General features: G+C 43.3%; 1 protein-coding gene across 1 annotated transcript in view; it reads right to left on the bottom strand.

Moving 5' to 3' along the window:
- The window catches only part of LOC135912789 (monocarboxylate transporter 3-like), a 210,638-nt gene that overhangs the window by 27,505 nt on the left and 170,599 nt on the right, over positions 1-12,534 (bottom strand). The window contains exon 6 of the transcript XR_011512005.1: positions 9,130-9,336. The gene's annotated coding sequence lies outside the window, so the exon portion shown is untranslated. The remainder of the gene's footprint in view (positions 1-9,129; positions 9,337-12,534) is intronic.

The raw sequence follows: 12,534 nt of genomic DNA, 5'->3' as shown, positions 1-12,534 counted from the left end.
TTCATTTGATTGAGTCATCAAGCTGCGAAGATTATTTACTTCTGCATGCAAGCATTTGCAATGATTGCCGTATTTTCTGTGCTACAGAGACATCCGGTGACTCTGATGTCACCGACTACGACGATAATTTCGAGATGGTGTGGCAGTGGGCGTAGTTAGAAGGGCGTAAACTTCACTGCCTTCTCGTTTAACACTTGTGTGTTTTCAGACACAATTGTGAATCCTCCGTGCCATATATACACTCCCAATCGGCAAAAAATGTGCGATACAGGTCAGCACTAAAAGTACGGGGGATTTTCTGAGCGCATTTTTGAATTTTTCCAACACTTAAAGGATAATCACTACTCTACCAAGCCAGCAAATTATGAAGCTAAGGAAAGCACAGGGAAATTTATTTGCAGTTTCATTTAAAATGGAGAAATGATAGAATAATGATAAATGAAAATGGACGAAAAACATACCACCGGTGGGAGCTGAACCCACAACTTTTGCGATGCGCGTGCGATGCACTACCGATTGTGCTACGGCGGGTTCATTTCTGAGCGAAGGTCTCGAATCCGACAGGTTCGATACATTAAGGTAGCATACGAGGGTTTACTGGTCAACTACCTGGTCGTAAAGTTCACGTGCTACGTGGCGATATTGGTCAAAAGCGTGTTCCACATCCTCCGCGGTAGCCTGAGCGGCAGTGGCTAGCGCTACCGGGGTTACACACGCATAAATACCCACGCATTCGGAAGTTGTTACAACCACCCCTGCAGCACCATTAGTAATTCATCGTACGCGTGATGCGAAGGTTGTGGGTTCTGCTCGCACCGGTGGCATGTTGCCTTTTCGTCCATTTTCATTTCGCTTTAACTTATCATTCCTACATTTACGTTAAAAATTACAAAACATCTTCCTCTGTGCTTTCCTTGGCTTTACTATCAGTTGTCTTGATATGGGCATTTGGCGCGGCACGTGTTAAAATGACGACAGCATTTGTACTCCGACGAAGAAATGTTTGAGCCTGCTGGATCTTGGCCGATGATAAAGGCAACACGATGCATCCGAGCTCTTGCGTGGGACTAAGGAATGTGGGCCGATTTCGAAGCCTGTCAGGTCTAACACAGCGCCCCAATGCGCTAGATGCCGTTAATATTATATGGGGTTTTCCGTGCCAAAACCACTTTCTGATTATGAGGCACGCCGTAGTGAGGCACTCCGGAAATTTTGACCACCTGGGGTTCTTTAACATGCACGTAAATCTAAGTACACGGTTGTTTTTGCATTTCGCCCCCATCGAAATGCGGCCGCCGTGGCCGGGATTCGATCCCGCGACCTCGTGCTCAGCAGCCTAACACCAAAGCCACTGAGCAACCACGGCGGGTGCTAGCTGCCTTTAGGGAAGAAGCCAAGAAGCTCGCACATGACGCATTAACCAAACGTCTCAGAGGGGTAGTTGCTTTTTTTGCACGAGGTAAGCCAGTGCGCGATTGTGTTGGAGTGTTAGAGCATCGGAATGCTTTGCTGGAAGTCAAGAATTCAATGACAGTGTTTGCCGTGCATTTGTTTTTACCAAAGCGGTACGTGGTGAGACAGAAACCCGCCTACTTACTACAATGTGCCTGAAATGAGGCACAGAGTGCTTCACGTCAAAATCACAGTTCCACTTACACTGTAAAAACCAGCCGTCACATCAAAAGACATGCTTTTATAATTTTTGACAAGAAATCGGCGTCATTCCGACAAGACGTTTCGGCACGAGGAGAGAGCCACGAATACCAAAAGACCTCCCTGACCCCCCCACCAAAGAAAAAAAAATATTGTTCGGAATATTAACGTGGTTCGAATCGCTGCCTTGTGCAGTACGTCGTTGTGTACGCCTTAGAAAAGGATGGGCTGCCTTCATTTTGGCTGTGGCATTCCTGGAAATTAAGCTGCCAAGATATTTCCTGTCATTTAGTGCAGCATTTTTTAGATTGTAGTCGAGATGAATTTCCTTGTTTAAATTACCAGAACACGCTATTGTATATGCTGTAAGCAACGTGCCAAACAGCAGTAAGCACTTTTGCAGGAAAAAGGAAGCGTATGATTAGAAAAATAAGTGGATGCTTTATGCGAGGAAAATCAACGAAATATAGTTGATCGAAGGTGTTGTAAAAACGTGAAGGGGGTACTTGAGAAAGAGTGGTCAACCTTAGAGAACATTTCTCGAAGGTGCAGCGCGAATGCCATAATTTAGTGGATGCTAGATGTTAAACATTAGAAAATGTGAACTTAGCAGGGTACTAAAATTAACAAGTTGAATTCCATTAGTACACTACACTCCTACAGTACCAGATAATTTACTCTTACCGGCAGAATAGGTTTCATAAGCAAGAGAACGAACAAGAACCCGCAAGAACGAGAGGCCGGTGGTGACACCGACTTGATGTTTGCGCATAAGCCCTCCGCGACGTCGTGCTCTTTAGCAGCGTCCGTCCAGGCCTACTAAATTGTATTGTCGATAAAGATATCACATTTAAAAAAAGGGAGAAATAACAGAAACTGAACTTGGCAAGCGTCAAGAACTGACTGAGCCAAAAGAACTCGCGTACGAAAAAATAGAGAGAGCGTTTAAAATTGGCTTACAGGCAAGGGTTACGGCGCGGCAAATTGGAAAAACTGAAGATTACAAAGTCATTTTATTTTTCGATAACCAGCCTATTACTTCGAAAACAGGGAATATAGAGTTTAAAATTAAGTTCAAATAGATTTCGCATTTGTCGTTATTCCCCTTTCATTGAAAAAGAAAAGGTAGTTGCGTACAATCGTACTTTAGGCAGCAAAATGTCCGATACAGGCCTCATATATTTTGTCAAAAAGTGTGATGAACATGAAGCGGAAATGTAGACGTACATCCGGAGCAAAAGAAAGAAAAAATACTTGTGTTCTGTTCTGTGAAGGGAAGCACCCGTAAAGGCAGTCATTTATAATCTCTGTCACAAGTGGTCGGTAACATACAGGGCTGCCGCGCACTCTGTGTGCCTAGATATAGCCCTAACAGATGTCTGCGCTACAACACGTAAATTGCAGCGTGACCAGGCAATTTACATTAGTATGTTTATTATCCGCGTAGAGCAGACGCCAAAAGGCAATTAAGCTATTGAAACTCATAAAATTGTACAATTGCCTAATTAAACATTGTGCGTGCAGAGAAGGGAAATATTTGTTCGTTTAGCAATGCCGCCTTTATGTTAAGCGTACCACAATTGACCTGTCATCGTGATCTCAGGAAAGCACAGAGGCTTTTTGCATAAATTTGCTGCAGAAATGATTTGTGATAGCAAGTTAGGTGTCTCCTGTACACGGACGGACGTTATCTTGTTCAACGATGGTCGTTTCAGGAGCAGGTTGACGAACTTGCAATAGTAATAAGGTGAAACATTTTGAGCAAAGTCTTGTTAGCGTCCTTGCGTTTCCTTCCGAGCACTGTGTTTGTGGCTTTGCTTAGGATACCGCATGCGATCTCGCATCGACTGTGCGAGCGAGGGATGTTAATTCCGCTATTTGGGCGCTGACTTTTGGACGTGTTGCAACTTTTAAGGTATGGTATGGTATTCCTTATGCGATGGCGCCCACCCACTGTGGGGGATCGGCCAAGGTTTGGGTGAAATTAAGCAATCGTTAATAAATACTAAAATTGGTAAAGCTAACTGCAGGAAATGAACAAAAATAAAATGTTTAAGAATTCAAGACAATCTCTTTGTAGCAATTATAAATTCCTCCATGGTTTTGCAAATATCCCTGTGGCACTTTCCAAGAGAGGAGGCTCCTAGAGAAAGGATATTTACAATTGAAAAGCTTAAGCCAAGCTGTGTAAATCTCGATTCTAGAATATTTTTTCTTAAAGAAGTAAAACGGTGGCAGAATATGAAAAAATGATCTATTGTTTCATCGTCTCCACAACTGGGCACAGAGGGGAGGGCACCAGACCAGCCCTGTGACGATAGAAGTTTAATTTTGGTATTCGAAAACGTAATCGGGTAAAGATGACTTCAGTTTTTCTGGTGTGAAATGAATTTTCGGGCCAAGGGAATAGGAGGTGTCGATATTCTGAAAAATTAGCTACAGCTGGGTTCAAAAAGCCTTGAATAATTGTTTATCTCCTGAACCTAGTAATCGTTAGGTAAGCTATTGTAGGAAGTAATGGTAATACAGGGCCACTGAGGGCCGTTCTCGCGAGACTGTCAGCCATTTCGTTCATAACTAATACTTTATGTCCAGAAACCCAAAGCAATCTGATTAAGTTTATGTGGGCAGGCACTAGAAGATGAAATGTACGCAAAAGGTTAGTGGCACCATTTGCTGTGAGCGAGGAACATAAAGATAAGGAATCTGTTATTATTACTACCGCCGATATTGACGAATTTAGTCTGCGTAAGGCTAGAACTACAGCTAGAAATTCAGCCAAAAATACGGAAAAGAAGTCCGGAAGCCTAATTGCAAATGACCAATCTAGAGCGGGAGAGAAAACGCCAGTTCCAGATTTTTCTGGAACTGTGATTTTTCTGTGAGGCGTCTGTCGCAATGACCGTGCTTATGGATAAACTCAATAAATGGTCCTGTAATAAGCCGTTTATTATATTATAAGAGAGAAGTTTTGCATTATTTGGGTAGATGCCATCAAATATAATTTGTAGGTTCTTTCGCACATCACAAATAGTCGGTGCCTCCCAGATACGTACATTTAAGGGATTGATCAATGTTTGTACGAAGACCACCTGTGGTGTATAAAAACGATGCCAGTGTACTCCGAAAAATAGTGCAGGCTGGGAAATGTATGTGTATTCCAATCTTGTAATAGGGGATTCATTCAATTTTAAGACAGTTTGCACCATCAGTAAACGAAATCTACACAATATTGAGGGCAACCTGACTTCTTGGTGTAGTATGTTATTGGCAACACATTTCGGTAATCCGCAACACAGTCGTAGGGCTTCCTGCTCAAGTAGAACAAGGGGACGTAATTTATAAGCTGGAGCACCAGAAAATGAAATACATCCAACTTCTAAAATGGGCCGCACATACATTTTGTATATCATTAAAAGTGGATCTCTCCGCATTCCGGACCGACTGTTGCACAGCTTACGTAGCATACCAAGTGCTCGCACCCCTTTTTTAACTATATGGTCAATATGGCCGAGCCAGCTGAGGGAACCATCGTATACTACACCTAAATATTTCACCGACTCCACTTGAGGTATACTCTCGAGGCGATAGGATATCGATATGGTAACGGGATTCATAAGAGGGAAATTCAATATCGAGCATTTTCTAACGTTAAGTGAAAGGCGAATTTTGTTTAACCAGGTTACTATGGCGTTGAGGTAGTTCTGTAGTCGATAATATAGAGAGTGAATATCACTGTCTGATGCGAAGAAAGCAATCTCATCCGCGTATACGTATGTTTGTACATCTTGAGGAAGAGGAATGGAACACATGAGAATATTAAATAGTAATGGTGAAGTGACAGCTCCTTGAGGAACACCTCGTGATTGATTATATATACTAGAGGAAACGCCTCTTAGACAGCAGTAAAGCGTTCTTCCATTTAAAAATTCACCAATCCAGTTTGAAAGATAATTTGGAATCTGTAGATTTCGCAATATATCTAATAAAATTAAGTGTTGTACAGTGTCATAGGATTTGGAAATGTCTAATGTCACAAGAGCACCTATTTGCCTCTGTCGCCGTGCTAATTTTATTCTACATTCTAAGTCCTCGTGAGTATGCCAAATTGAACGTGATGGTCGGAATCCAATTTGGCAGGAGCTAAGCAAGTCTTTGTTCTGTATAAATTTAATCATACGGACATATAGAATTCTTTCAATTAATTTAACCAAATTTGAAGTTAGCGCAATTGGCGTAATGTTATCTATTGCATATCCTTCCCCATGGTTTTTAAGAACAGGGATGACTTTAGCAATTTTTCACGCAAACGAAATCCATGAGAACAGAATTGAGTAATTTACAATAGCTGAAAGGTCATCAGAAGCTTCCTTAAATAAAATTCTGATCATAGTAGATGTTACCCCATCCCTGCAGGGAGCTGAATCTGGAAGTCGCTGCACGATTTCTGCCAATTGTAACATGGAGATATCTGTAAAATCATCTGATGTCCTTCGTAAGCGAGAACAAGTTGGCAAGACAGAAGAAAGTCTAATTTCTAATCCCTTCGCGATTTCTTCCAGTGATTGTTTCATTTCATCACTACTTAAGATTATAGAGTCTATATTATTTTGACGCGGAAAAACTTTTCTACCGCGGAGAAAACGGAACAATGCACGCTTATTTTTATTGTTAGACAAGAAATCAAAATGCTTACAGTCGAATTCATCTTTGGCTTTAGAAACTGTAAGTGTAAAGACAGCTCGAAAAAATTTATAGTCACTCCAATTTTTGGGACTCTGGTTATGCAATAATTTTTTCCAAGCAGCTTTTCTCCTTCTGTAGTCTCGAGTGCATTCTTCATTCCACCAAGGACTGTAAGAAGTTATTTTATTCAATCTAATCTCAAATTGAGCCTTTTTTTGAGAACTTTCCAAAGCCGAACAGATGATCGTGTTTTTTTTTTCTGTAGGCATATTAGACAGAGATGAAAGAATATTTCGAAAGCATTTTTTAAAAATGTTGTAATTTATGAAAGTTCCAACCTGGTCACTCATAACCGATACAGGACGTGCAACGTCAAATACTATTGGAAGGTGATCACTGCTTGTCGAACAATCAATAGTCGACCAAAAAGTTACGGAGAGACAGAATGTAAGATCTAGTGAAGAGTAAGATCGGCCTCTCACAAACGTAATAGATCCGGAGTTTACACACGTTAGTCGATTGTCCAATGACTAGTTCCACAATCGGGTGTCGCACAAATCTGTTCTTAAACCCCACGAGATATGGTGAGAATGAAAATCGCCTGTTATTACAATGTCACATCCACAAGAGTTAATAACACTATCCAGTATGCTAGTAGCCTGTACACCAGATGGAAAATGTGCATTAACTACGGTAAAAGCAAAACATCCCGGGATTACCAGCTCAATCGCTAGGATTTCACACTCTGGAGTAGAAAGTTGAAATAAAATTTTAGCCTTATGGCAAATTTTAGATGAGACAAATGTAATTAATCCGCCACCTCTTGTAGGATGGTCTAATCGAAATGATCTGTAGAATTTCATTTGAACAGATTTCTCAGAATTTAGCCATGTTTCTTAAAACCAAATTAAATCAGGATTAAGTTGAGAAGTTAGACAAGTTAAATCTACTAAAGCATAATATAAAGAGCGGCAGTTCCACTGAAGCCCTTTTAGTGATCCTATTTTTTAGAAAGTGCCGCAGTCGAAACTTCCTTCTGTAGAATGTTTTCCTTTAGCCCAACATTGGAATGATTTTCTTAGCTTTTGAGTGAGGACCGGAGGAGGAGTCTTCATTAATAGAAGACATCGTTCTTTTATATGCTCGAGCATTTTGTTCCACCTCTGTCATCACCAAATCTGTAATAATCACATTACATATTGTAGGACACGCGGAAGAGGGAGTTGAAAGTTAAATATCATTATTGCAAAGATTGGCATTTGATCTTTTATGGTTAGTTTAGTGTTCAGGATCAACTGTTTGCGCTGTTACAGGACCTGGGCAGGTAGTTTGCATCAAATGAGATAAATGACTAGAAACGGCTTGTGAGATACATACACCAAGGCTCATGGCCAACCTTTCCATAGCTTTTGTAACTGCCTTTTCACAGCGGCCTCTATAGTTGCAGTAAGTGATCGGTCCGTGGTAAGATTTTGTCTGCCTATTATCCCCGTGTAGCCAGATGCCCTTTCTTTCACAATGTTTATGGCCTCCTTCTTAGAGCAGCGTCGTCGATCAGTTATTTCAATCACCTGTAATTCTTGAGCCCTAACAAAATAGTTTAAACAATTGGCTGTATGATTTCCATCAGAGAGACAGCATCGCCCTACTTGGGCACTACAATCACTTTGAGCGTGTTCTTCCCCATATGCGCTACAACGTTGTCTTGATTTACACTCTGCCATACTATGGCCGTATCGCCAGCAATTACGGCATTGAATAGGACGCGACGCCACGGGTTCAACTCTAAACACAAGGGGCCACACCTTTAATTCTGATGGGCAGGAAGTTCCAGCAAAAGTTGCGATCACGAATTCTGTTGGGACCCGCTTATTGTCTACCCCTCGATTGCATCGGTAAACAGCAATTACTCCAGTACCAGACAATCTCTCTAGTGTTTCCGCGGGACAAAGAAGAGCATCGACACCTCTGACTATTCCCTTAGTGCAGGCGAGGTGAGCAGGGATGTAGGCACTCACCGGTAATGACGTGAATGATGAGCACTTAAGCAAATCCGCAACACAGGACTGGTCTGGCGATTGACACATGATACTTCTGCGGCCTCACTGCTTCACTTCCGTGACGGTTTGGTATGAAGAGGTAGCAGCATGCAGAGATTTCTGGATTGCCTGGGGGTTGGTCAGACGTATAAAGCATCCATTTGAAGGAACCAGAGCCACCGAGATGCTGCTCACGCCACTGCGGATGAACAAATCTAGAGGTAGTTCATCCATTGGAATAGAGGCCGCCCATAGAGAAAAACCCCTACCGGGGGAGTTTATCGACATCAGCCTAGGATGAAGCTGGCGTTAGAATCAGTGAGAGCTCAACAAATAAGATTAGCAAAGCCTAATATCACTCAAAACTTGGCTAAGTAACAGAAGCCGCAGTGAACGCTGTCGCTCGAGAACTCTCAAAACGGAAATTATTCTTTTTCTACCTTCCGCGTTTTCTTGGACACCGGAGCGCTCTCGACTGCCCTGGTGCCAACCAGCCACTGACCCTGGTGGTTGTGCGATAGGGCTGCGGTCGCTGGAGGAGAGTACGGCAGCCGCCTGCCGCACCGCTGGAGACGCCGCAAAAATAAGGGACCGGCTCGTACCACCACTCATACTACCGCTGCATATGAACGGTTGAAGAATTGTTTACTCTCTGTATACTTTGCTTAACCTATATACTGATATAATCAGTGTTGCTTCCAATCGCGTGTACGATTTTAGCACCAAGACAAGGAAATAAAGTTGTACTCACGTGTCGCTAAAACTTGCACTCGGTCTGGCATGACCCTTTGGGAATCACCGACGAGGAGTTAGCCAGCCCTCCCACACAGATGTCTCGCCACCGATGCTACGAACACATGCTGCAGGTGGCGCGATGCGTTAGGCGACCAGCTGATGCCACGACGGTCGTTGACCCAGCCACAGCTAGCACGGCGGCGTGTTCACCAGCGGATGTCACCTGGCGTTAGGGGGCGACGTTAGTGGGCGACATGGTAACGACGCCGCATTTTGTGGAAGCAATAAAATAATCGGAGGATAAGAAGCAGAGATGGTTATACTTCCAGGATATCCAGGACACAAGTGCTGGTCGTGAGAGACGGGGCTAAATAAGTGCAATTCATGATTATACAGGCACTGTACCACTGATGAAGATTATGTCGGTGTTGTAAATGTCACGAGAAACCGACCTTTGGCTTCGCATTGTCGTGGTGTGCAGATTGCGCAAGTGTGTGAGGAAGATAGGATCTGGGCACTCGTACTGCCATGCAATGCCACGCGGGAACCGTGCAGTTACGAGTTTTGCCGCATTTATTTATGGCACCTGTTTCATACTATTAATGTAGTAAGACACATTGTTGGGCGCTTTGTACAGGTGTCCTAGCCATTTTATTATCATCGTGACAGGATTCAATGAATACTTGTATTGCTAGGTGAGGCTACAAGACGATATACGTAAAGATATGCCCGTCGCATCCTAGCATGAGCAGTGAAAATGAACTGATTGCTACTTCTCACGCTTGAGATCTGTTACATGCTCAAAATTGAACAAGCGTCAGACAGCTGACACAAGGAAGTATAATGTCAATAGAATTGAAAATGCTCTCAGGAACGGAGGAAGCCTAAAATCAGTGAAGGAGAAACTGGGAATTGTCAAGAATCAAATGTATGCGTTAAGACACAAAGCCGGCAATACCATCACTAATAGGGATGAGAAAGTTCAAGTGGCTGAGGAGTTCTATAGAGATTTATACAGTATCAGTGGCACCCGCGATGATAATGGAAGAGAGAATAGTCTAGAGGAATTCGGAATCCCACGGGTAACGCCGGAAGAAGTGAAGAAAGCCTAGGGAGCAACGCAAAGGGGGAATGAAGCTGAGGAAGATCAGGTAACAGCAGCTTTGTTGAAGGATGGTGGACAGATTGTTCTAGAGAAGCTGGCCACCCTGTTTACGCAATGCCTCATGACCTCGAGCGTACCGGAATCTTGGAAGAACGCTAACATAATCCTAATCCATAAGAAAGGGGACGCGAAAGACTTGAAAAATTATAGACCGGTCAGCTTACTGTCCGTTGGAACACCTAAACTTCTGTCAAGCATAGGACCAGGCAGGATTCCGTAAAGGCTACTCAACAATAGACCATATTCACACTATCAATCAGGTGATAGAGAAATGTGTGGAATATAACCAACCCTTATATATAGCTTTGATTGATTACGAGAAAGCGTTTGATTCTGTCGAAACCTCAGCAGTCATGGAGGCATTACGGAATCAGGCCGTAGACGAGCCGTATGTAAAAATACTGAAAGATATCTATAGCGGTTCCAAAGCCACCATAGTCCTCCATAAAGAAAGCAACAAAATCTCAATAAAGAAACGCGTCAGGCAGGGAGATACGATGTCTCCAATGCTATTCACAGCATGTTTACAACAGGTATTCAGAGACCTGGATTGGGAAGAATGGGGGATAAAAGTTAATGGAGAATACCTTAGTAACTTGCGATTCGCTGATGATATTGCCTTGCTTAGTAACTCAGGGGACCAATTGCAATGCATGCTGACCGACCTGGAGAGGCAAAGCAGAAGAGTTGGTCTAAAAATTAATCTGCAGAAAACTAAACTAATGTTTCACAGTCTCGGAAGAGAACAGCAATGTACAATAGGTAGCGAGGCACTGGAGGTGGTAAGGGAATGCATCTACTTAGTGCAGGTAGTGACGGCGGATCCAGATCATGAGACGGAAATAATCAGGAGAAAAAGATTGGGCTGCGGTGCGTTTGGCAGGCATTCTCAGATCATGAACAGCAGGTTGCCATTATCCCTCAAGAGAAAAGTGTATAATAGCTGTGTCTTACCAGTACTCACCTACGGGGCAGAAACCTGGAGGTTTACGAAAAGGCTTACGAAAAGAAACCTGGAGGCTTACGTTCTACTTAAATAGACGACGACGCTTCGAGCTATGGAAAGAAGAATGATGGTTGTATCGTTAAGGTATAATAAAGGGCAGGTTGAGTGAGGCAAGAAACGCGAGTTTATAACATCTTAGTTGAAATCAAGAAAAAGAAATGGACATGGGCCGGACATGTAATGAGGAGGGAAGATAACCGATGGTGCATTAAGGGTTACGGACTGGATTCCAAGGGAAGGGAAGCGTAGCAGGGGGCGGCAGAAGTTTGGTGGGCGGATGAGATTAAGAAGTTTGCAGGGACGGCATGGCCACAATTAGTACATGACCGGGGTTGTTGGAGAAGTATAGGAGAGGCCTTTGCCCTGCAGTGGGCGTAACCAGGCTATGATGATGATGATGATGATGATGATGATGATGAAGTGGTACCGTAATTTACAGGGTGTGTCAGCTAACTTAAGCCAGAGTTTAAAAATATGCCGATGCACTCTCAGACGATGCTATCCAGAGCCCGTTGCTCACTCTTGTGTGTAGTGTATCGCGCTTTCTTTTGTATTTTGTTTAATTAGATAATTAGCGAAGAATAATTAACAAAGTTCCGAAGACACGAAGTTAGGGCAAGAAAAATTCAAATAAAAAAACTTATGGGGTTTTACGTGCCAAAACCACTTTCTGATTATGATGCACGCAGTAGTGGAGGCCTCCGGAAATTTCGACCACTTGGGGTTCTTTAACGTGCCCCTAAATCTAAGTACACGGGTGTTTTCGCCTCCATCGAAATGCGGGCGCCATTGCCGGGATTCGATCCCGCAACCTCGTCCTCAGCTGCCTAACACCATAGCGACTGAGCAACCACCGCGGGTGAAAAATTCAAATGAGAAAGTTGTATAGCGCTTTGCAAATTGTCCGATTAGGCAGTTTCTAACTTCATGTCTATTAAGTATTAGTGTTTTGCAGATGCAGATGTTGGTAAATAAAAAAAAATACCACTTGATATATCCGCATACTCGCCGTGATTGCAGCGCTTCCAAACTCTCCGCGTACAAACGAACATAGCGTCTAGCAGGGCGTGCAGCCGCTTAAATGACGACAGGGCAGCGACGAAGGCGTTCGCTGTGCGATTTACGCCAGCGATGGGCTCCCTTCACAGTGGTTCACGATAGCGATAAACAGACGCAGCAGCAGCACACCCGGATAAATGTGACGTTCGTTTGTGGGCGGCACGCCTGGGAGCAGTGTAATCACGACGCGC

Source organism: Dermacentor albipictus, chromosome 2 (genome assembly GCF_038994185.2).
Source record: "Dermacentor albipictus isolate Rhodes 1998 colony chromosome 2, USDA_Dalb.pri_finalv2, whole genome shotgun sequence".
NCBI classification, from domain to species: Eukaryota; Metazoa; Arthropoda; class Arachnida; order Ixodida; family Ixodidae; genus Dermacentor; species Dermacentor albipictus.
This window is presented reverse-complemented; position numbering and strand designations above follow the sequence as displayed.